This window comes from Taudactylus pleione, unplaced genomic scaffold (assembly GCF_031769625.1).
Source record: "Taudactylus pleione unplaced genomic scaffold, aTauple2 ptg000967l, whole genome shotgun sequence".
Classification (NCBI taxonomy): Eukaryota; Metazoa; Chordata; class Amphibia; order Anura; family Myobatrachidae; genus Taudactylus; species Taudactylus pleione.
Window position 1 is genome coordinate 5,186,343 of NW_028285368.1, and position 25,595 is coordinate 5,211,937.

The 25,595-nt window shown below is 41.7% G+C and overlaps 1 protein-coding gene across 2 annotated transcripts in view; it reads right to left on the bottom strand.

Moving 5' to 3' along the window:
- Positions 1-25,595, bottom strand: part of LOC148454933 (uncharacterized) — a 68,929-nt gene that overhangs the window by 30,275 nt on the left and 13,059 nt on the right. The window contains exon 2 of one of the 2 annotated variants that reach the window (XM_088460062.1): positions 18,154-18,203. The exons of the other annotated variant lie outside the window; for it this stretch is intronic. The gene's annotated coding sequence lies outside the window, so the exon portion shown is untranslated. The remainder of the gene's footprint in view (positions 1-18,153; positions 18,204-25,595) is intronic. 2 annotated transcript variants of the gene reach the window in all.

Genomic DNA, 25,595 nt, shown 5'->3' on the forward strand with positions numbered 1-25,595 from the left:
CATTGTGAGTAAATTATTATATTTAATACATTTCAAAGAATATTATTTTTTCAGTGGAGCAAATTATTATAATACATAGCGTTAGTACAGTGCCATTATACAGCACTGTACAATAAGGGACACATCAATAACAAACCGAGGGCGAGATTAATCAAAGCTTGGAGAGAATAAGGGACACATCAATAACAAACCGAGGGCGAGATTAATCAAAGCTTGGAGAGAGATAAAGTGAAAAAGTACCAGCCAATCAGCTTCTGTCATTTTACAATCTGTATTTGAAAAATGACAGGAGCTTATCGGGTGTCTCAAAGCTTTGATAAATCTTCCCCTTTAAATATGAGAATCAATGTATCCAAGGCAGCACATACATAAAAATATTGGTGGGTAGGAGTTTAAGTGTAATGGTACTAACAGACTAGTGTATCTTTCATTAGGTAGATTACACTACTCAACAAAATGTAATAATTCTCTGCATCTGGCATGTGAATATGTTTTCGCCTAATTTAGGGATTCTGAATTCAGTGGACAAAAACAGATTTTCTCTATCACGTGACATTTATTAGATACACACAAATAACAAAAGTGATAATAGCTATATCTGAAAAAAGTAAGATCAGTGAAAATTTAAATTACAATCTCTATAGAATTTAAATATTCTCATCATACTCATTTATAAAATACTAACAAAACTATAGAAACGCTTACAAACTAAACTTCAAAAACTCTTAACAATCCAAATTAGCCTTAATGTAATTGTTAATAAAAGATAAAATGTAAAGTCACTTTGCTTTAGGGAAATAGGATGTTGTCACTTTGCTTTAGGGAAATAGGATGTTGACGCTTTCCATTTGTACAGTGTCTCATCGGTCGCTCTAAAAAGGAACCAGAAGTGGTTCCCCATCATTGCAGGGTCCCCCATCATGCTTCATTGTCAGAATCTACAGTGAAGGTGTTGCGCTTAAATAAAAATTAATATGAATTTTAATACTAACTAGACATGGCAGAAACCTGAGTCAAAACACCAAATGTAAATGAGAAATAATTCTTTATATAAGATTAATAGCAGCAATAAAATACAATAAAACGATTGTAATAATATGAACTAGTTCTTTACCAGAAGTCTGTACAGACTAATCTAAAAAATCTTCTACAATGAAAATGTTCCTTAATTAGGATCCATTTATATAGAGAAAACTGTCCATTAAATTGACTAATCTCACCAGACGATTATGTCCACAATCGGGAGTCTTAGTATATTTGGTCCGACCTCCGGGGCTTGGAATGTTAACACTTATAGTGAACACTGAACTGCGTATAGGGGACGTTCATAAGGAATATCCTCCTGATCTTGTGGCCAACTTGAACACTCAGGAATCAATGAGGAAGGTTGCTGGCACACAATGTCTCTCACTTAAGGTGTGTGGCAGGGAACACGTAAATCCAAGGCTGTAATTGAGTCAGCTTGTGACCGCCCTCACCTCCCCCTGCAGCAGTCCCGGTGTAGTATATCCTGCAAGCGCATGCTGGTAGTCGCGCTGACGGCTCTCCTGGATCAATGCTCTCCTGGATCGCTTCCGATCACTGAGGCTTTATCAAAGAGTTTGATAAAGCCTCACTGACCGGAAGTGAAACGCGTCAGATATCGGAGTATTCATACTGCTACCGTTTGTCTCCTATTTCACCGGACTATGGTATCCATTGGAGTCTGTTGCATTGGTCCAGGTGAGCCGTCAGCGCGACTACCAGCACACGCTTACAGGATATACTACACCGTTACTGCTGCAGGAGGAGGTGAGGGCAGTCACATGCTGACTCAATTACAGCCTTGGATTTACGTGTTCCCTACCACACACCTTAAGTGAGAGACGTTGTGTGCCAGCAACCTTCCTCATTGATTCCCGAGAGTTCAAGTTGGTCACAAGATCAGGAGGATATTCTTTATGAACGGCTCCTATACACCGTTCAGTATTCACTAAAAGTGTTAACATTCCAAGACCCGGAGGTTGGACCAAATATACTAAGACTCCAGATTGTGGACATTATCGTCTGGTGAGATTAGTCAATTTGATGGACAGTTTTTTCTATACAAATGGATCCTAATTAAGAAACATATTTTCATTGTAGATTTTTTAGATTAGTCTGTACAGACTTCTGGTAAAGAGCTAGTTCATATTATTACAATCGTTTTATTGTATGATGGTATTGTATTTTATTGCTGCTATTAATCTTATATAAAGAATTATTTGTCAATTTACATTTGGTGTTTTGACTCAGGTTTCTGCCATGTCTAGTTAAATAAAAATGAATATGAATTTTAATACTAAGTGCAACACCTTCACTATAGATTATCTTTTTTTAGGTTGTACACAGGCCCTTTTGGTGGATGCAGCTGGATTATATATAGCATATTACAATTTCTTATTAGCACCAGGCTGAACCAAACGTTTGTTCATTGTCATAATGTCTTGGTAAAAATGTTCCCGTGTTCATCACTTACACTACCCAGGTTGTCAGGGAAAGAGAGTCTAGATGGGAGCATGGGCGTAACTACCATAGGTGCAAGAGGTGCAGCTGCTATGAGGCCCAGAGCTGAAGGGGGTCCATCTTCCTTTTTAAAGTTACATGTGTTAAATAAATTTTTCACCATTGGGTGGTACAGAAGAGCCCTTACAAACCTTTGCTATGGGGCCTTCAAATAACTAGTTACGCCCCTGGATGAAAGTGTACAAAGTGAATTTTAAGTAACATTCTACAACACATATTCTTATAGTTAACCAATAGCTCATTCATGATGTACACATAGTTGGCCTCTTTTCTGTTCCCTAAGAACCATGTACAGCAGCCTTGAAGGAGGACCAAGCAGCAGACTCAATTTCCTTTAATTTAGCTTTAAATATTTAATCCGTAATCAGTTTCCTTATTTGGGGGACAACAAATATGCCTTCTTTTAGCTTTGCTTAACTTTGGAAACTTTTCCTCCAGATAACCGAAAGCCTGGCCCTCTTTATCCGGAGCTTTCACACAATTCTTCATGAAGCCCAACTCAATGTGAAGCGGAAGTAAATGATTTTATGCAGCTCAACCAATTGAGTGTACTTGACGTTTTTCTCTCCAGCAACATAGGTTTCTCTCTTTGGCCACTTCTTTGTGATTTAGTGATTTTTAGTGTCTCCGTAGTCCCATAAAAACAGAAAACAACAGTACTTTGTGAATACACCTTGCAAACCTAACAGCAGTGCAACTACCTTTAAATCACAACAACGATTCCATCCATGATCCTTATACTTTATTCCCTCCAATAACACAGCCATACTTTTATAAGTTTCTTTCATGTCCACTGCATAGGCCAGAGGCACTGAAGGGAGTTTGCTCCAATAATGGAGTAACACTGCTTTCACACTACTCTTCGAGGAATCAATAAACAGTCAACACTCACTAGTATTGTGCTCAACAACAAACTCAATCATTAAACCTTTAACAGCAGTACTAGCGTTCTCGTTCGGGCTGGTAAAACAGCCCGATTTCAAAAAGGCAGAATGTGCCTTGCCCTTTTTGCAGCACCCCGCTATAACAACATGCCCAGTGCTGTCCCCACCGGCGGGTGCGAAAAATTGCGGAGCAGCGATCACTGCTGGTGAATAGATGCGGTACGCATGTCTTAAAGACACACACCATTTTCTCATGGCCATGCCCCATTTTCAGACACATTCACCTAAGGCGCGAGCTAGCGTGCCCGTTCTAATGGTCCAGGCACCCTGCCCCGCACCGGACCTTGAGAGAACACCAAGTACACACACACAGGGGCAGTTGACCCCCCCATGATTTCTATGGGTGGGAAAAGACTGTTTTGCCCCCACCCATGAACGTCTGTTGTTGTTTAAAGTTATCTTCATGTTTGTTTGGTGTACATTTTCTTTTTTTTCCTTTTCTTAGGAGCCCCACTCATTTTGCGATCCCACTTTGCAGTAACCATAAGCAGACACATGAGATAGGGAAGTTGCATTTCCCATTGACTGTTCTTGTATGTTGCACGACAAAGAAATAGAGAGAGCGAATGATTGTGGCCTGTGGACGGTTTAAAACGTTAGCAGCAGTTTCATTGTCACCAGATCGTAGCACATACCAGATATTATAGCACATACCATAACCAGTGAGGCAGGGACTATAGGATTTAAAAATACTCCCAATCAAATAAGATTAGGCCGTCAACAAAATCTGAATAAAAACTAGGTTAAGAACTATGAAAAATTAAAATATTTTAGATGAACTATTGAATTTGTCTAGCTTTCTAACAGCTAATGTATTAGTTGGTAGTTAATATTAATAAATATTTTTTTATAGTAAAATAAGCAATGAAACTGGCCAACCCCAAAAACACCAACAAAAATTAACATAGGGTTGGGAATCTTTGTATTTCTACAGTCACTGTTGCAAGTGTTGTAATACAAAACACTAAACGTGAGAACAAAGGGCTCCAGAACCTATAGTAGTTTTTGGCTTTTTGCAACCCCCCACCCCCCTTCCCTCATTAAAATTTTAATTCCTACACCCCTGCACACACATTTTTTCCTTTTCAAAAAATGTGGCCAAAGAAAGTTTCTAGGTTCTAAATTTAAATGGTCATACTGTGAGCCAGAAGGTTCCACTGTTGCTGCCTAGAACCCAAAAGTACAGCTTGTTGTTTTGACCTTTTCAAGTGACAAAACAAATCATTTTATTCTCCGTTCTATAATGTGACTTGATTTGTTTTGAGTTTTGTGGTGATACTCTGACTCATAATTTCTGTATCTTCTAACTCTCTTTCCTCTTATGTCCCCGATTCACACACACGAGGTACAGGATCAGTCAGCCCTTCTCCATGAGGCACAGGTTTTAGCGCTGAAGACACTTTGGGATATGTGATAGTGTGCTTAGCTCTACTGGAATGCCCAGCAATACTAGCCAGACAAAAATAACAGTCGGGGGGGCGTGGCTTGGCAGGCTACGTGAACAGACGTGCTTCACATCAGCTCCTATAGCCTTTAACCTTTTGGGGGTGTTCTGGGGGGTCCCCACACCCACCGGCACTCCCCGTATTGTCTGGGTGAGCTTCTGATTCACAAGCTCCCTCCTGCTGCTGACCAGGCGTCTCCGCGGCTCTCCTCCAAGCGGCGGCCTATACACACCCAGAGCAGCGGCAGCAATTACTTCTGCCCCGCTGCTACATCTCCGTGGCTTCCAAAACTGACCAGAATGGAAATGAAGTGGACACACAAGCTAAAAACCCTTTCCCCAGGTAGCCTAAACAAAGATTTCAAGCTAAAATGGTTTTTAAATTAGTTATTTTTTTTTACCTCTCAAACTCCCTTTTGATTATTCCATTCCTGATATTTAATCATATGTGGCTTGTATTATACCGTTGATCATAATATTATATATTTGTAATAGTTACTGAGTGGTTTTAAAAGTGGCTCTATGAAATCGTGGATTTTATGTTGCTTAATAATATGAATTTTTTAATTTCATGTGGACCGTTTTCCAGTATTCCGCCCCACTGGGTGTTTCCTGATTTTTCTGAACTAAGAATGACAGATGGCATCGAATAGACTATCTGGTTGGAATATTCTTTACAAAAGCAACATCGCAAGTTATGATGTTACTTCTGGTCTATCTATTTCAGGTTCCCGCATACAAGAATTGTTTTTTTTTCTCTGTCTACAATTCACCATCTGAGTCACCTACCAAGTTTGACTTTACCCCACTTCCTAAATCGCCGATGCTAGAGGTCTCTGACACCAACAGGACGATTGGTACACCCGGGGAAAGCTCAACGCGAAACCGGAAGTGCGTGTTCCGCGTCACTTCTGGTTACGGCTGCACGTGGATCCCAGCATTTAAAAGTCAGCTATGTGACTAGCATGGATAACCCTGAGGAAGAGCTAATGCTCAAAATGCATTGGTACAACCTTTGTGCTACTTCATATCTGATGACTAAGGACTATTGCTGTTAGACACGGAAGGTGAAATCTGGAGGGACCTTATTTGCACCCCACGCTTACCTGTGTGGCATTCTGGTAGGGTGTGCTAGTTTGGCTGTCGATTCTGTGTTGTATTTTGCACAGTTAAAAGCCTACATGCACTTTACTATTATAGCGATTTTGCACTTATACCAGAATCCTCACTTAGTATATATTGTGATTTTAGTATTCATCTCATTGTGTTTTATATACTTGGATCCTATTTGGAATAAATTGTATTCTATGGAATTATACTATGTTTGCTCATAATTTTCTTTTATGATGAAAAATTTAGTTACTACTGAAAGAAAAACCCAGTTCTAAGGAAAGTATTTTTATTTTTCTTATTCTGCCTTGTTACTTGTCTATATATTTTTTGGTGACATTAGCGCCGGGTGTCCTGATACCAGTCAAATACGAGCCGATTTGTGGGTCTATAGGGTGACCCAGTGTATCTCTACTCTAGGCTGCTGATCGAAGGTGCGCTTGTTGGTCTATTGCACCCCATTGTGTCTTTTTCTCCTCTACTGTTGCCTGTACATGAAAGCAGCTGGTCCCTCTGCAGCCTCAGTTCCCTAGGGCTCCCTGCTCTGGCCATAGGTAGCCATTATATGTTGCTGCTGGATTTAATTACAGCTCTTCAGCTGCCTACACATTTTGATAACCTTGAATGGGGATTTAATCCTATATCTATTCTCCCCCCCACCACACACTAATTGTTGATTTGCTCCCCTGAATTACATTGTCCTCCTTTACCTAGACTGTTTCTTTTCCTGGGTTGGTGTTTCCTCCAGTGGTCGACTACAGAACTTACAGCTTCATTATATACAGTATACCTCCTAGTGTGATTTGTAACGCAGCATTACTGAGAACTGTCTTCTCTAGAAGCATTGTCAGCACCCTCGTCCCCATCTGGCATTCAATGTGACCTCAATATGACCTCAAATAGCCAACATTCGAGGCCTCATGTAGGCACATTGTGTCCACTGTGCTGCTCCACTAACAGGGGAATGTGTAACTTCCACTATTTTCTCAAAGGGGCAAACCAGGGAAAGGATCTCAGAGTAAGGCCCGTATTCAATTTGAGCAGAGCCGCGTTAAGTTAATGCGGCCCGGACTTAACGCCGACTTCGCCTGTTTTGTAGGCGTTAAAGTATTGCGCGCGTGCCCGCATATCCCCGCATTCAATTTCAAAGTAGGCGAAAAACGGGACCCGGCGATACTTGGATCGGCGGAAAAAAAAACAGGAATTTTTGGGAAATAATTGTAGGACCCCCCTAAAGATGTCCAGACCTCGGGGATCACTATGGGTACCCCCGTTTTTGCCTGCAGAAGAAAGTTGGGGTATTTAAATAGCCGCGGTAGGTGTTTTTTTCCAGAGATGCAGAAGAGCAGTTGGGGTTTTTTAAGTGGTCCCATCAACTTTGGGGTATGAAAATGGGTACTAGCATATTTTTAAGTCCCTAAAGTCATTTTTAAAAATGTTTGGAAAAAATGCACCTGCTGGCGGCTATTACAAACCCCGACTTTCTTTACGAGATTAAAATGGGGGTACCAATAGTGATCCCCTATGTCTAAACATCTTTAGGGGCTTCCCTGGAATATTTCCGGAAAATTTCCGTTATGTTTCTACCTGTAAAAAAACGGGATAAAAGTAAAAAATAAATAAATAAATGATAGGGCCCCCCTCCAAAAGCCAAACCAGCCCCAGGCTTGGCAGCCAGTGGTGGTTTCTAAAAATATGGGGAACAAAATGTGTAGGGTACCACCGTATTTTAGAAACCAACACCAGGCTGCAGGGACTAGTGCTGGTTTTAAATATAGGGGGCAAAAAAGACGTAGGGTTCCCCCTATATTTAAGACCAGCACCAGACCCAACTGACCACGGTGTAATGCCACAGCCCGGAGACCCAATCACCGGGGCTCCAGGTCCAAAGCATTAGCACCCCAAGTCGGTCAGCGTAAGCTGGTGAGCTCGGGGACCCCCAAAAAAGGGTCTCCCGAGCACCACAGGTTTACGCTGAAGCCCGGGGCTCTTCCCCATACCCCTGGAGCGGTGGGTATGGGGGGGGCAAACAATTTAAGACTATTGTACTTTACAGTGGAACTACAAGTGCCAGCATGCCTGCCATTTTGCACTTGTGGAACTACAAGTGCCAGCAGACATACGGCATCTGTAACTTCACTGTAAAATAAATAGTTAAAAAAAGACAAAAACACACACACCGTGATTAGTATAACTTTATTTCAAACAACTGGTCTGGTGCTGGTCTTAAATATAGGGGGAACCCCATGTCTTTTTTGCCCCCTATATTTAAAACCAGCACTAGTCCCTGCAGCCTGGTGTTGGTTTCTAAAATACTGTGGAACCCTACATATTTTGTTCCCCGTATTTTTAGAAACCACCACTGGCTGCCAAGCCTGGGGCTGGTTTGGCTTTTGGAGGGGGGCCCTATGTCATTTTTTTTAAAACTTTTATCCCGTTTTTTTACAGGTAGAAACATAACAGGAATTTTTGGGAAATATTCCAGCGGACACCCTAAAGATGTTTAGACATAGGTGATCACTATGGGTACCACCATTATTATCTCTTGAAGGAAGTCGGGGTTTGTAATAGCCGTGGCAGGTGCATAAATGCAGCTTGGAAGAAAGTGCTGCAGAAGAGCATTTAGAAGATTTTTTGGGGAAAAATAACTATGCCCACCAGGTTTGGGGTACTTGAAAATGGGGGTCAGAATATTTTATAGTTGCTAAAGTGAGTTGAAAAAAAAAATGTGAAAAACCCACCTGCCGCAAGCAGCTGCAATGAATAAAACATTTGGGGCATACTTGGGGACCCCCTCAGAGTCATGTACACTTTGTCCCCCAATTTTTTTTGTTCACCTCCAAAATTAAAGTGATTTTTTTGGGGTGTCCAAAAGTGTTTTTTAATTTTTTTTTACACAGTTTACCTTTGGGGGACTATCTGAAGGCTGCACGGGGCGGGGGGGTCCCCGCAATGTTGCACCCCAAAACCCCAATTCTGCACTTTTTAACGCCTGCTATTCATAGGCGATACTTTTCCACCTATTACTTTGTGTTAACTTTCCACCTAGGCGGAAAGTCTTTCTAATTGAATAGGGGTAAAATGAAAACAGGCGAAAATTACCGCCTGTTTTCGACTACAAAACTTGCTATCTCTCTGATGGGTTTGTTTTGATTTTTCAGCCTAATGATGGCTTGCTTCACTGATAGTGACAGCTCTTCGGATCTCATATTGAGAGTCGACAGCAACTGATTCCAAATGCAAATGTCACACCTAGAATCAACTCCAGACCTTTTACCTGCTTAATTGATAATGAAATAATGAGGGAATAGCCCACATCTGTCCATGAAATAGCTTTTGAGTTGATAGTCCCATTACTTTTGGCCCCTTAAAAAGTGGGAGGCACATATAGAAACAGTTGTAATTCCCACACCGTTCACCTGATTTGGATGTAATTACCCTCAAATTAAATCTGAAAGTCTGCAGTTAAAGCACATCTTCTTTGTTTCATTTCAAAGCCATTGTGGTGGTGAATAGAGGCCAAAACTGAAAATTCTGTCAATGTCCCAATATTTATGCACCTGACTGTATATATGTATTGTATTTCAATGTATCTTTCTTTTGTTACTGAGAGTCATTCTGTTTCTCTGAGAGTCTATTGTCAGGTATAGCTATCAAGTTAGTTTCTTGTTGTCCATATTAGCCATTGCTAGCAGTTTGTACAGGCCCTTATGGGCCCCTCCCAATTTGGGAGGTGGCTGTTAGCCCGTTACAGTATTTTTTTCCTTCATGGAGATATGCCATTTACCGAAGTTATGTTAAGTGTTACAGATTTAGCAGTTAGCACTGTTCTATATTTTTGCTACTTAGTTTTTTTTATTGTATGGTCTAGGTTGACGAAGTTATTGCCCCCTACTGCAAATTTAACTGTGACATGGGTACACTGGTGGTCCCCTCTTTGTGCTGACGCGGTTTTTTCACACATTCATTGTTATTTTTATTTTCAAATTGTGTTTTGTTTTTGTTGCTTTGCCTTCTTTCCCCCCTCTTTTTTCCCTTCTCTGATTTTTCTTTCCCTGCCAATTGTTTTAATTTTCTTTTCCTACAGCTCTGGTTTCGTGAAGCCTTCCTTGTTCTCCTCTTTCCCTACCCATGGCTGCCTCTCTTAGAATAAATTCTGTTAATGCCAGAGGGCTGAAGCTCCTTTCATGCCAAAAGAGCTAATATGGTCCTAGTACAAGAAATCCACTTCCGTCATTCTGATTCCATTCTTCACCTTAGTAATCGATTTTACCCCACGGTCTATTACTTCAATTAGACTCAATTCTCTCGGAGGATGCAAGTATTCGTCTGCCACATATTACTAAAACATGGGACTTGGGTGCAGAGGTGGGGGGAGGCCAACTGGGTTAAAATATTTAGTTTAGCACATGCTTGCATCTAACATCTCGCTGGTATAGGTCTCCAGATGTCCTTTCCAAGATGGGGATTGGCGTGCAGAATACTTGTTGGCGATGCTTAAATGCCCCTGGCAAGCCATTTCGCATATGGTGGCAATGCGCTCACCCTTCATCAGTTTTGGTCAGAAGTCCTTAAACTCTCTGCAATCATTATAGGGGAGCCTGTTCCCTCTGATCCGTTGTTCTGGCTGTTTCACCTATCCCCCGCCTCTATTTTGAGATATAAAAAAATCCCCTTTGTGGCATTTAGTGTAAATTACGCTTCTAAGTCAGTTATCCCAGAAAAGTTGCACTCCTCCTCTCCTCCAATGGTTAGAGACTGGCTTGTTCGAATCAATTTCTATATGGAAATGGCATTTGGTCTTCAACAGACAATAACTACACAGCTTTCAGGAGGTACATGGTTCCGTTGGATGGACTTCGAGGACTCGAAAACCTTTAAGAATATTATTGCATCTCATCCCTCCTAAGCCTCTGGATGGTTTCCGGTACCCTTGGGGCCTGTGGCCCCCTGTTTTGTCATGGATTAGGGTTTGTTTAATTTGACCGGCCTCTGGAATTGATAGAGTGGAGTCTACATCCCTTCTGTTTGCCTTGGTTGCACCCGAAGCTGTATTTATTTACTTATTTTTTCTCTTTCTTTTTCCCTTTGCCCCATCGTTTCTTTCCTTTCCCCTCAAACCTGTGAGTTTAATATGTTTTTCTTGATGTTAGTATTGTAAGTTTTTTTTTTTTCCTTTTTCTTATATTTTATTTGTATGTAAAATGATTTTTTTATGTTTTGTTTATCTATTTTTTGCACATTAACCAATAAAAACCAATTTGCACTAACAATAACAGTCAGTACAGTCACGCCATATCAGTGGGACAGTGAATAGCATCATATGGCAATTTACTTTAAACCACTCTGACAGATTAGTTGTGCAGGTTATGCATGAAATATGGGGTGCCAGGTTTTATCCTGGTAACCATAATGACCAGGAAATGCGCAGTCAATGTACATTTTATAAGCCATCTTTATCAAGGTGCTAATAGGCTTTCTTTGACTTTTTGGCGTGAAAGAGGAGTCTGAGCAGGATACGTACCCCAAAGGGCAGCCAGAAGGGAGTCTTGCCAAGAACTTATTGTGATTAAATACTTTCATTTTCAAATAAAATTTTGCAAAATATCTAAAATTTCTGATGGTTCATTCGGATTCTACGCACAAAATTATGTGGAAATGGATATATTTCATGTCAAATGCAAAATGCCTGTTGAGTAGGGAAATATAATTTTAGTAGCGACCTTGGGCTAGCAGCAGACTAGCAATCACAATGGTTCTACCCTTAGAACTTTGACAAACATGACAAAGCACAAATTAGAAAGCTAAAGTGTGCTAGTGTCTTAAAATATTACTGGATATACTTCCCTCCTAGAGTTGATAATTCGTTTTGTGAGTAGATCATTCTTTCATAATGCTGGGCATACACTACCAGATAAAATGCCTGTCAGACCGACAGACATTTTATCTGGCAGCCTGCCAGCCGCAGAAGTCGCCGGCTTACACTGTGAGAGAAATCTCACAGTGTATAGCCCGACATCCGCGCTCCGCCCCCGGGGGCGGAGACATTTCCCTGTTCCTTCCGTAGGAAGGAACACAGGAATGTCTGTCTGTCGGCTGCGCTGGGCATACACTGCCCGATGCGGCCGACAGTTTACCCGCTAAATATCGCATCGGACGGGCATGCTGGACAATCCAGCATGCCCGACCGAGCAATATTTAACCCTCGGTCGCCCCCCACATGCTACAATTATCGCGGCGATCCGCCGATATCGGGCGGATCGTCCCGATAATTGTAGCGTGAATGGCCAGCATAAGTAGTGGTTCATGCAATACATTGAGACAAAGAATTCATGCCACAAACATCATGTAGTACTTCTCACTTAAAAACATTTATTAATTTCAAACAAATAAAAAGTGTACCTCTGGTAATATAAACCATACACTTTATCAACAATAAAAATAGATGGAGAATTAACAGAAGTCCCTTTCAAATGGGCCCGTAGTTGTAAAGTTGGAGGTTTCCGCACTACCACAATGAGGGTCCCTTTGTTGGTCCTCCTGGATAATTTCTTATGTTGATCAATCCTGTCACACGTGTCCAGCGCGTTTCCGGAGCGCTTCCTCCCTTCCTCCAGGCAGTGTGACAGGAAATGTATTGATGTCTCTTTATATACCTTACTTGGTGTTTAACTTCTGGGTCACAATAACGAAAATCCTGTTAATTAGATAGCAGCTTCCCGTGTGTCCTGTAACATTATTTAATCCAATAATTGTGCAATCTAAATCATATAGATATAGCTCATATATATGGAATTTATATCTAAAAAAATGTTTAATACATATTGCCGGACCGGAAGTGCGTCATGTTTACTTCTGGGTTACGACGTAATAATTTCAGGGCTTTTAACTTTTAAAAATCCTGTTGAGTAGAGCAATTTATAAATGCCAGACATAAAATGACAGACAAGGTGCCTGGATGTTTCTGAATTCAGTATTGCACTGTATACAGAGCTGGATTACTCACTAGGGGCCATAATCCCCACTTGGGATTTGGGGTGCCCTCCAACCACTTGAATATCCAAAACCTTTATCTTTTCAATGGGCCTAGGTTCAAGAGCAAGGGGAGAGCAGAGGATTAGCACACCATTATCTCTAACCACATTGGTGGGGCCAATGCAACACAGTGGTTAAGTAGAGTTGTTATAACTTAACACTTTTTAGGGTCCTATATACAATACAGGAAATATCCTGGAGATTGATATACAATACAGAAATCATTCTAGAGGCCACCATACAATACACAGGGCATCCAAGTGACTTTTTTAAACTGTAAAAAGCATCCTACTTACAGTCAAACTATAGAGAGAGCACCCTAGTAACAGTCATACAATAGAGAGTATCCCAGAAACCACTATACAATGTAGAGAGCATCACAGAGAATACAGAGAGCAGTCTTGTGACACACATGAAGAGAATGCATCTTAGTGAGCTACAGATGTGTCCACATACATCTATCCTCAGTGCGCTACAAGTCACGTTACACATAACAAGTGACCGCCATGTGTCTTTTCGTGCAACTTTTTACCTTAAAATGCATCATTCGCAAAGTGATGCGTATTGGACGCACAAGCAACTTATGGTGAATTAAATGATATGCGGCATGTCTATATTCGCTTCGCAAATAAGACATTTAAAGAGGTAAAAAAATAGCACGAAAGACACTCGACACTTCCGAATCGCGTCACGCATGGCATGACTAGAAGGGCTGCTTTATGCGCAGAGGCTACATGTATGTAGACACATCTGTATATACAACACAGAAAGAATACCAGACTGCCATGTAATAGAGAGCATCCTAGTGACCACCATACAGTACAAAGAACAATCAAGTTATCAATATACAGTATAGAGAGTATGGTCCAGCCCCAGGGAAGCTGTCATGGAACCATCACTGCAAATGAGACCACCTTGAGGAGTTAACTGGCATCACTGGAGAATCTTTGGTTATTTGCGGTTATCTTTTTGCTATGAAACTTTTTAATCTTGCTAGATTCAAGCTCGTCCAATGGGAGGCCAGGAAAATGAGCCAAACAGAGCTCACCTACAGCCTTTTGGCCGAGATTGTCTCACACACCCTCATGAATGTTTAGATCAGCTTACAAGGCCATAGATACCCCCCCATCCTCATGTTTTGGACACTAGGTCCAGCAGTTTAGTTTAGGAGAAGCCTGTGGCCATTGGGCCTATATTCTCCTGTACATCCTCCAGTGCCCTCCAATTATGGGTATTAGGCCCAGTAGCTATTTTGGCTAGGTCTTCACCAGCAATCACATAATAGGCCCACTACCCCACCACTGGTTATTTAGGTCCTATCCTGTTAGGAGTATCAAACACCATTTCTCAACACTTTCTATTCAGTGCAGTAGGCACTAGGCCTATTATACTGATGAAGGCATTATGACTGTAGAAATACGGTTTACCATGATTTTTTGTGAAATGGACACTAAGCCGAACTAGCTACCAGAGAGAATATTTATCGGCCAGTAAATTTCTAATAATGTTGGCAATTTCCACCAATTTTTTGGGGAAAACTCTCAAATTTTACCATCAAAATGGGCACACACAGATTTAAATTACTAGATAAAGGTACAGTTAACGTTTAGATCCAAATAGGATATTTATTAGTAGAAAGCTTCCCTGAACCAAACTGCAGTTAGATTTCCCTGCAGTCAGTCCCCATTTAATTGTAGCTTGTTACAGTTATTGGGATTACAGGACGAGTTTCCTATATCCAAATATTCCGAAATACGGAATTTTTTTGGCATGACTGAGATAATGAAACCTTTGATTTTTGATGGTTCAATGTACACAAACTTTGTCTAAGGCACAAACTATTAAAAATATTGTATAAAATTACCTTCAGGCTGTGTATAAGGTGTATATGAAACATAAATTAATTTCATTTCTGTACAAAAACTTTGTTTGAGCCACAAAATTATTGAATATATTGTATAAAATTACCTGCAGGCTGTGTGTATAAGGTGTATATAACACATAAATGTATTCTGTGTATTTATTGGGGTCCCATTCACAAGATTTCATTATGGTATGCAATTATTCCAAACTATGGAATATTCCGTCATCCAAAATATCCCTGGTCCCAAGCATTTTGGATATGGGAGACTCAACCTGTATTACGTTAGTGTGAATGGAAAATATTACACAGTAGTTGGGTTGGAGCATTGTGAGCTTCTTACAGGTAGAGTGCAGTGCAGAGAGGTCCCATCAAGGGATGAGCATCTTTGGTTGGTCAGGGCACCTTCTCCTTTCCTAGTAAGGTCTGTGGAAAAACTCTTCACTGCTGCAGACACTTGTGGTCCCCAATCACAGACCAATACAGGGCCAAGCACTCCTCTACTTTATTCAAGCGTCTTGCCCTGAACACATGTGGAGTGTTCGTAGATCCTTTTCTGTTATGCAGCTGCGTTGTCCTGGTTGCAGTGGGCAGAGTGCATTGGATTGGTTATTCTGTTCTGGTGAGTCACCTCTACAACTGTTGTGCTGGAATGGCTGATGCTGATTGATGCTAACAGCCGCTCTTTCACGTGCAGTCCTGACAAATATGGCTGTTTTTATTTACATTTTTTTTAATTTTCTTTTTTTGTACTGTTCCTGCATGTAAAGTACTCTTAAGCTGGCCACACATCTAAAGATCTGTCTAACCAGCCAACTAGTTGATTGGTTGGAATGAAAATCTGGTAAGGTATGAAAGCAAATGACAATCAGCAATTTGCTCACAAACGCTGGAAAATGGACCAAAACTGTTGTTTGAACAAATAGTTTAGCTCAGTGTTGTCTAACCTTGACACTCCAGCTGTTGTGGAACTATATATCCCAGCATGCCCTGCCAGTTTTAGCATGCCCTAATAGCAAAACTGTAGCAGTGTATGCTGGGTTATGTAGTTCCATAACAGCTGGAGTGTCAAGGTTAGCCAACACTGGTTTAGATCAAACATTTAACAAACTTGTCTGAACGACATTTTCATCTGTTTTCTGGCATTTAGGAGCAAATTGCTGATCATCATTTACTCCCATACGTTACCAGATTTTCATTCCAACCAATCAACAGTTTAGACTGGGACAGTGAAGTGGTAGAACAACCCATAGTTCTCTGCGTCAGTATCGCTGAGAAAGCAGAGAATTGCAAATCTGCCTTGGGAAAATTTTAATGAAAAGTCACTTTTTTTTTTTACATTTTGGCTTTGTTGCAGCATATTTGTCACCGGCACTTTTATTACCCAGCAGTCCCTCAATGTGTACTTAAAAAAAAAAAAAAATCTGTTAATAACATCCATAATTTACTCCAGTTTTGTTTCTAATGTTTATGTTTCTTTATATAGCGCCGCAATTTTTTTGCAGCACCTTACAAAGTACATCAAGAATAATAATAACAGTAAGGGTGCCATGAACTGAGAAAGTTTGGGGAGCACTGGGCTACACGGACTGCATCTGCCCAAACTCTCTTTATAAGCACTAAAGCAGTGGTTCCCAAAAGTGCAAACCTGTCCACTATCACATAACTGAACCTAAGGAGGACAGGTGAGCACACTTTACTACATTTTTTTCTAAATTTCTCAATAACAAACTTTTGGCTTAGGGGTGCCGTGAAAACAATGCTGATACTCTTGAGCGCTGTGATTCAAAAAAGTTTGGGAACCACTGTCTTAAAGGCAACTAGTAGAGCATTGAGACAGGAATTACAGCACAATACAGGACAATGGAGGAAGGGGGGTGGGGAGTGATAGGAAGCTATTAGATCTTATCTGCAAGATAGAGGACAGGAGCAGGTTTAGGCATCTCAAAAACAGTGCAATATGTGTAGTGGTAGTGATGTTTACTACTTAAACATTGGGGAGAATTCAATTCAGTACTTTAGACCCAAAGTGCTGTTTTCACACACAGCCCATAGAGGTGCAAAGAAAAACCTGCAACCTCAGCCCTACCATATATTGGCGAAATGCACACAGCCGTGCGACAACGCGCTCAACCGAATCCCTCCCATTGTTCTTAGCACTTGAAAGTAGTGAAGAAAGTATTTACACAGAGGCTTTCAGTCTGTCTTTCATACAATTTTACACAACATACTTGCAGGGGCTATAATAGTTCCTACCCCTTTAACATGACCCAACTGCTTCTCTAACCTGTCATTTGGGTTCATGCTTTAAATTTTCCATTGTATTCAGTGTCAGGGGTGTGTTTCCACTGCTCCTCAAACCTGCAGGAAAAATTTATGAAGAATCGTGTTTGTCCCGAGTTTGTTCGAGAACAAACACTGAGCTTTGCCAGGACTCAGTAGAGATTTTAAAAATGAAAAATACAAATTTACAAAGAGTTTCTCCCCGAGTTCCCGGTGTCTGACCGCAGCCAAACACACCCAAACATGCAGCTTGCACATACAGGATCAGTGAGATACATGCAAGCTGCATGTGTGTACTAATATAAAAAATTGTTAAAAAAAAAAGAATGGTGCAGGGTTCCCCCTAAAAGCATTATCAGCTCCGGTATCCTGAGGCAGTCCTGGTTCTAAATATACGGGAGGCAAAATATGTAGGGGTCCCCCATTTTATGAACCAGCACAGGGCTCTGTGAGTCAATCCTTGTTTTAAAAATATGGGGAAAAAAAATGGTGTGAGGTTCCCCGTATTTTTAAAATCAGCACCAGACTCAAACTACCCAGAGTGTAATGCCACAGCCAGGGGACCCTTTCAATGGGTCACCCCGGTCAAGCATTAATACACCAAACTAGTCAGCCCAGGCCGGGGATCTCAGAGGAGGTGGAGACCCTCAAATAAAAGGGATCCCCCTCTCCTGAGCACCCCAGACCTAGGCTGGCCGGTGGGTGCAGGGGGTAATAGTGTTAATAATAGATGGTTTCTATTGTTTTTTACAGTGGGACTACAGGTGCCAGCGTGCCTGCCCTTTAGCCGCTGGCACCCATAACCCCACTGTAAAAAAAAACAAAAAACAAAAAAACACAGTACGTACACACACACACACACACACACACACACACACACACACACACACACAGTAGAAAGTACAATTTTATTACACAGTAAGCACACTTACCTTCTCCCTGGTGATTGGCCCCCTTTTCCAGTAGAAATCCATGGTCATCCCTATAAAAAAAATAAAAATTAAATACACACCTACTGTACCGCCAAACGCAGGTCAGTCCTTTTCTCCAGTCTTGGCCATGCTAAAAAAAGAAACCGAATAACGTGGACCCCTCAGACACTGAAGAGATGTATGCGTTTCCATATACATCTCTTCCCCAGTAAATGACAGAGCCCTCGTGGTTCACGTCATTTGCCAAGCCACCAGTCAATCAGAGGCCACTCTAAGATAAGTGGCCACTGAGTGTCTATAAGCTGCGGGGGTTTTGATTGCCTATACCAAACACATGTTTGTGGAAGTGTATCATGCCACAAACAAAAGGAGATTGGCGCTATTCACAACACGTTTGTGGAAGTGTATCATGCTATGAGCAAAGGAGATTTTTGAGGACCTCAGAAGGGGAGTTGTTCATGCTCAGGCTGAAAAAGGTTATAAAACCATCTCTAAAGAGTATCCACTCCACCAATCAATAGTCAGACAGATGGTGTACAAATGGAGGAAATTCCAGACCATTATTACCCTCCCCGGGAGTGGTTGACCAACACAGATCACGCCAAAAGCATGGCGTCTAATGGTTTGCAAGGTCACAAAGGAACCCAAAGTAACCTCTAAACAACTGAAGGCTTCTCTCGCATTAGCTAATGTTAATGTGTCCACTATCAAGAGGTCACTGTACAACAATGGTGCGCATGGCAGGATTGCAAGGAGAAAGCCACTGCTCTCCAAAAAGAACATTGCTGCCCATCTTCAGTTTGCTAAAAATCACCTGGACAAGCCAGAAGACTATTGGAACAATGTTTTGTGAACAGATGAGTCCAAAATAGAGCTTTGGGGTTTGAATGAGAAGCGTTGTGTTTGGAGAAAGGAGAACACTGCATTCCAGCATAAAAACCTCAAACATCTGTGAAACATGGTGGTGGTGGTGTATCATGGTTTGAGCCTGTTTTGCTGCATCTGGCCCAAGACGACTTGCCATCAATGATGAATTCAGAATTCTACAGGAAAATGTCAGGACATCTGTCCATGAGCTACATCTCAAGAGAATGTGGGTCATGCAGCAAGACAACGACCCAAAGCACACAAGTCATTCAACCAAAGAATGTTTAAAAGAAGAATAAATGTAAAGTTTTGGAATGGCCAAGTCAAAGGCCTGACCTTAATCCAATCGAAATGTTGTGGAAGGACCTGAAGCGACCGGTTCATGCGAGGAAACCCACCAACATAACAGAGTTGAAGTGGTTTTGTACGGAGTTATGGGGTAAAATTCCTCCAAGCCGAAGTTCAGGACTAATCAACAATTACCAGAAATGTTTAGAGCAGTTATTGCTGCACAAGGGGGTCATACCAGATACTGAATGGAAAGGTTTACATACTTTTACCACTCACAGATATGTGATATTGGATCATTTTCCTCAATAAAAAAATTAGCACGTCTATTTTTTTTTTCTCATTTGTTTGATTTAGTTTATCTATCTACTTTTGAGAAAATCTGAGGTAGTTTTAGGCCAAATTTCAGCAGAAATCTAAAAAATTCTGAAGAGTTCACAAACTTTCAAGCACCACTGTAGGTGAGTATATAATTTTTTTTCTTTTGGGATAACCATGGATTTCTACTGGAGAAGGGGACCGAACACCGGGTAGAAGGCAAGTGTACGCGAGTGTGTTTAGTGTGTAATAAAACTGTACTTTCTACAGTGTGTGTGTGCACTGTGTTTTTTTTACTTTTTTTTTTTTTTTTTTTTACAGTGAGGGTACGAGTGCCGGCCACCTGCTTACACTTGTAGTTCCACAAGTGCCAAAGTGCAGGCACCTGTAGTACCATTATAAAAAAACAATAGTACCCATCTATTATTAACACTATTACCCCTGTACCCACCGGCCAGGGGTGCAGGGAAGAGCCCCGGGCTTAAGCCTAAGGTGTTCAGGAAGGGTCCCCACCTCCCCTGAAATCCCCGGCCTGGGCTGACTAGTTTGGGGTGTTAATGCTTTGGCCAGGGTGACCCGGTGAAAAGGGTCCCCTGGCTGTGGCATTAGACTCCGACTAGTTTGAGTCCACTGCTGGTCATAAAAATTACGGGGATCCCCACACCATTTTTTCCCCATATTCTCAAAACCAGAACTGGTTCATAAAATACGGGGGACTCTTACAAGTTTTGTACCCCGTATTTTTTGAACCAGGACTGGCCCAGGAGCCAGGGGCTGGTTATGCTTTTGGGTGGGGACCCCATGTCTTTTTTTTATTTGACCTTTAATTGGCTAATTACAAGCAGAAACATACACAGATCACACTGATATTTGTATGTTTCTGCCAAACACGCAGCTCAGGAGGTAGTCTATTTAAAACTTCTATTTACAGAGGTTGTTAAAATTACACGTATGATTATAATCAAGATTCTTGGTAAATTTCTGTGTTGTATTCCTGGCTATGGAAAGTACCTGCGAGTCTGGCCGATGGTGTATTTATTTATATTTGTGTTTTCACCTATGTTTTACAGAGTGTCATGATTTCTCACCAGAATTTGCGAGTGGTAAAAAAAAATGTCCAAACACACCCGTGATTGACATCTCGACCAGACACTATTCTTAGTAAATTTACCCCTGGTCTCTTGAGTGAGAATTAGGGGTAGATTTAGTTTCAGAAATTAATTCAGCTATTACATAAAAGGATTGCACCAGGAAAAACATCTGGTCTACACTGGGGAAAATGTATAAGCCAATTGAGAATAATGAGGGAGCACAACCTAGCCCAACTCTATAATAGTTTCTCATTTAGAGCTACAGAAATTGCTAGAGTGCAATGTTTGCCTCTAAAGGTTGTGTAACAAAATATTAGGTTAAGAGGGCCTGATTCAGAGACACTCACTCTGAATCAGGGCTTTTTTTGTTGTTCGTGCGGCCTCCTGGCCGCTCGCATAGCTGTGGGTGACCACCCACAGCTATTGCGAGCGGCCAGGATGATGGCGGTAGAGTCTCGTTGCCGCCAGCCCCAGAGAGCTTCCGGCTCTAATAGAGCTGGAAGCTCTCCCACTGACGATGGTGGTGTCAGTGGGGCCGCCCACAAACGGCAGGTATTTGCTTGTGAAAGCCTCCGTTTGTGAAGCCACCCCCCGCCACGCCTACAAAACGGGGCGAGCTGTCGATCAACATCAACAGCCGCCCCCTTTGAAGTGAGCCACGGAGCGAGTGCTTTTGGCGCTCGCTCCAGGGCTCGCGTGCACACTGGCACATAATCGACCGCTTGCGAGTGGGTCTGAATCAGGCAGAGTGTCCCATCATTTCTGTCCATGCCGTTTTCATTTGGTTTATTATTTAAAATAGTGTGTTAAATCAAATGCGGCTTTCTATTAAATAAACAATGATGGATGCCAATTACTTTTGTCAGTTTCAAGTTATATCATAAAAATATGGGTCATTTTTTTTTGTGGTAGGGTACTAACAAATTTGTCTACATCTGTATTTATTAAAAACCTATCCGAGTGTATGTATGTATGTATGTATGTATGTATGTATGTGTATATATATATATATATATATATATATATATACATACATACATACATACACACACACAGGTATATGGAAGCTGAAAAATTGCAGCACTCGTAGACTGTTATGAAAATAAGTATATTAAAATTGGTCATAAAAATTCCAACGTTTCAGGGCCCTTGGGCTCCTTTGTCAAGGTGTGAACAAGTGAAAACGTACCTTATATTGAGTGAAGAAGTGACCACCCACTGCGTGGGCACCGCAGCAAGTTGTCTTTGTAGCAGAGGATTGCCGGTCCGTTTGCAGTAGTATAATAGAGATATATATATATATATATATATAATCTCTCAATTATTTCCATAACTATAAAAATACCGGAATTAAAAGAAAAAAAATAATAAAAATTTGTCATCCTATGCTGTGCCCGTTCGGGGCCATTTTGAATATTTACTATATCAGCAGTTCTCTACGGAGCGCCTAATTGTGCCTACTGCCTATTGCATTTAATGGAGTTGAGAATTAAAAGAGGTCTAAGAGAAATCTTTTTGAACACTTATAAGCCCTCCTGGGAATACCAGGTGCTGTAGATAATTTTGAACTCAAAGAACAATCTTTTCTATGACATTTTATATTTATTTCTTAACATATCAATGAATTTACTAAAGTTAAGAAGTAAAAGAGGTCTAAAAGTAAGCTTTTTGATGACCTACAGCCACACCACACTGGACATGCCCAATCTTGTCTGATCTTGGAAGCTATGCAATGTTGGGCCTGGTTAGTACTTGGGTGGGAGACCACCTGTGGCACATACCCCAGCCCAAAGTCACTTTTTGAAGAGCAAAGAGGTCTGTGCAGCAAGGCTATCCAAAATGCAGTCACACACTGGGACTATACTTTAGAATATTGTTCATAACTGAAGCACACATTGCACCTAGGTTTGGTTTTATTAGGGACAGACTGACTCACCAGAATCCCCTGCAAGCTTCTTTTCCACTTGTTTTTTGTGTACATCCATAATGGTGGGTTGACAGGGCATGCGCTGGAGCCACAGTGCGCTCGTGACACAATGCAGCTGCGACTCCAGACGCAGTGTCGGGGAAACTGCAGCCTAATTGACAGGCTGTGTCTGTTTGTGGAAGGGGACGATGCAGAGACGGCCTGCGTCCCTAGAAAATAGGGGTGCGTCGGCCCAGTTTTCTGGCCGTGCTGAGGCCAGGAACTATGACTTACGATGCAGATTTCTTGGCACCGGCAGAGGAGTTCCAACGGCTATTCTGAGTAAGCACTTAGATTCCCAATGGTGATCCGATGCCGCTTCATCGGATGCAGCTGTGGATCACACAAGCATGGAGGAACCATCTATTTACACAAGAAGCATCCTGCGGCATTAGCATATGTTAGTATCAGAGCTGTGTCTAAAGATGCAGTAGCAATGCTAACAGCATACAACTCTGCCGATGTAAGTATACCGACAAAGTTTTAATATAAGTTAAAGCATTTTAACTGTCGGCAGTATCACTTTAGAAAAGATGCTTTACGATTTATTTTTAAAGTGCTACTGCTGAGACTATGCTTCAGCTGACATTAGAACACTGTTGGCACACTGTCATGTCCACTGACTTCATCCCATTCACAGATAACAAAACTGCAGCAACTTTAAGATGCTGTCATGTCACAAGAGACCAGAATCTCATAAATAATTTTTCAAGCACCTTGTTAAATTCATGAAGAAATCCGGCTGCTAGCCCTTACTAGAAGTTATTGTCCGCTGACAAAATTGCAGCTGTGTAAAATTGATGGCAAGATAGAAAAAAAGACATACCTAACATACAGTAAACTCTGCCAGAACATCACATTTTGTTCTCTTTAGTTAGACAGAGGCAAAGCTGAATTTCTAATTAGAGAACAACAGGTAGAATACCAGGAGTCTTAACTATGATTAAATTACTGCTCTCATTGGAGTACTACTGCACCTATAAATCAGGGCAAAAAAAGATAAGATATTTCTCCATGTATATTACATGTGATTGCCCGCAAAAGCATGGATATCACTTTGGTTGGTGCGCCCTCTCAGCCTTCTAGTTGATGTGGATGCATCAGGTTTGGATTATTTTTTGAACCTGGGGTGGATGCAGAAGAAGAAACTGGAACGGGTTTGCAGTATTGAAATGCAGCAGGTTTAATAGGAGTATTATAATTCATGAAATGGTGATAGATATATAAACTGGCCGAAATAAACAAGTCCAAGTGATGTGTGGCTGGTAACAAGTGTCAGGCAGAAAAAAAATCAAAGTCCAATTAGTGAGGCTGGAAGCAGGTGTCTGGCAGAGAAAACAAAAGTCCAATGGAGGTGTGACTGACTAACCGGGAATTCTGAAGTAGTGGAGTGGGTTTTGAGTCCGCAGAGCTGGAGGGTTCACAAACCGTGGGGTGAGTAACGGGGTATAGCAGGGTAGATGCGGGTATCCGGGAACAGCCTGTGATGGAGACAGAGCAGGAAATGGAGCACTGCTGGGACTGCAATAATCACACCGAGCTAAGGAGCACAGAGAACTCTCACACAGCTTGCACTGTGTATACATTGCACTGGCAACTAGAGGGCGTGATGAATACCCTTAAGTACCATGGGAAAGTGCATGATAGGCTGCTGAGAGTACACACAAGATGTTCCAACCTGATTGGCCCATTCAGGTCACATGCCCAAAACCAAGATATTGGCGCCCAGCAATCCCCAGCGCGGCAGCGCTGCCAGTCTCACCTGTCACCTCATGGCCTGTACCCTTCGGACATCCGCGTGCACCTCGTGCCAACCTCCACATACCAGCACCCCCACCAGTAGGACCGCGTCAAAGCACCAGCACTGGCAGAGGCCGCGACCCGCCAATTACAACTCTGGTTATGACAGGAGGATTGCGGCAGTGTCTAAAACTACATCCCACCGCGCACACTAAGGGTGATGAATGATTGGTCACATGCATAGTACAAACTTGGGTGAGGAGACATCAGACGGATGGAGGGACAGTGGTTGTGAGGTTTTGAAACCCCTAAAAAACAAAGACGGTGACATTAAAAGGAGAGCCTGGAAAGAAGAAGGTTGGGTGTTGTGCTGATACAGAGAGGTGTTTAGTGGGAGAAAAGCCAGAAGTGCTGCAGAAGAGATATAGTGCTAAAAATCATGCCGGAACCAGCAAATCAGAACCTATTACATTTAGGCCTACATGTGCTACAGGAAATTACTAAAGAGTCTGTAAAGAAAAGGGGACTATTTTGAGCTGCCCTGGAAGCTAGCGATTAGTAGTTTTATGTTCATTTGAATGAAAGATGGTCTACTCCACCAGTATGTTTAAAGATGCACAATTAATCTGTGGGGGTGTTATCCCATGACCTCTATTCAATATATCCAGGAAAAAAAAAAAAAAAAAAGAGGGAAGCAAGGGCTCTTTTGGCGGAGTGCATCCAGGGCCAATATTAATGGATATCTTTTATTAGGTATGCATTAAAAACAACAACAAACAATGATACATATGAATAAAAAAGAAAATCAAAGCAAAGATAGAAAAGTAAATTAATAAAAAAGCAGAGGGAGTTGTCTTCATCACATATGCACAGGTTGTGGCTAGAATCATGTAGCCCAGTGGTTCTCAAACTCTGTCCTCAGGGAATAAGTATGCGTCCGGCAGTTCAAATCCCGACAGCGGAAGCCCGGCAAGGGTGAAGATCCCGAACGTCCGACGGTAAGTATAAACTAACCTAATTCTACCCCCTAACCCTCCTTTAGGGGTGCCTAACCCTAACCTCCCCCCCAAGGGCCTAACCCTAACCCCCTCAAAGTGCCTAAACCCCCCTTCCCCGCAGCCTAACCCTAAGTCTCCCGGGGGGCTGCCTAACCCTAATCTTCCCCCCGGGGG